At 24.5% G+C, this 881-nt stretch overlaps 1 long non-coding RNA gene across 1 annotated transcript in view; it reads left to right on the top strand.

Annotated features, from left to right (window-relative positions):
* Positions 1 to 589, top strand: part of LOC124420149 — a 34,706-nt gene extending 34,117 nt beyond the window's left edge. Inside the window, exon 2 of the long non-coding RNA XR_006941071.1 lies at positions 453 to 589. This is a non-coding gene — a long non-coding RNA (uncharacterized LOC124420149). The remainder of the gene's footprint in view (positions 1 to 452) is intronic.
* The last annotated feature ends 292 nt before the right edge of the window (positions 590 to 881 follow it).

Here is an 881-nt window from a genome sequence, read left to right as displayed (position 1 = left end):
CTATAGACTAGACTATAGACTAGACTATAGACTAGACTATAGACTAGACTATAGACTAGACTATAGACTAGACTATAGACTAGACTATAGACTAGACTATCGACTACATTATAGACTAGACTATCGACTAAGTAGACTATAGACTGAACTAGAACTGAACTAGAACTTAACTAGAACTGAACTAGAACTAAACTAGAACTTAACTAGAACTAGAACTGAATTAGAACTGAACTGGAACTTAACTAGAGCTGAACTAGAACTGATTTAGAACTGAACTAGAACTGAACTAAAACCTAACTGGAACTGAATGAACAAATATATTTATATGTGTGTAACTCATATACTCATAATAATACAATTGGAGTTTCATGTATTTTATATAAGTAAAATCTTTAAAATAATTATGAAAATTAATAACAAATATTTTTTTTCTACCTTTTTCTCTCTTGCAGATTATTGAAACACATTTCTAGAAAAACAATGCACTTACAGCCACAAAGAATTCAAGGGAAATTTTTTAACAAATTTTTGGAAAATAAACTGAAAAACAAATAAAATCTCTACAAATGTACAAGGATAAAAGTAAACTTATATAATTTAATAAAAAGAAAAAATAGTTTTTAATTAGCAACGAAGTATATAATTAAAAATAAAATATTTAAAATAATTAAATATAAGATAAAGTAAAGAAATAACAAATAAATATAAGTAAATTAAAATAAAACAAAAAATAAATAATAATGAAACCATTTGTAAATATGTTTTATTTTAGTCACTTAATTAAGCTCCCAAATGTATGCAATTTAATGTAGTTTATTGAGCCCCGTTTTGATAGACTATAAAATATTTGCTTAATTGTTTCAAAAACTCACATACAAACA

This window comes from Lucilia cuprina, chromosome 5, assembly GCF_022045245.1.
Source record: "Lucilia cuprina isolate Lc7/37 chromosome 5, ASM2204524v1, whole genome shotgun sequence".
NCBI lineage: Eukaryota > Metazoa > Arthropoda > Insecta > Diptera > Calliphoridae > Lucilia > Lucilia cuprina.
The sequence above is the reverse complement of the archived record's forward strand: the minus strand, read 5'-3'. Positions and strand labels throughout refer to the sequence as shown.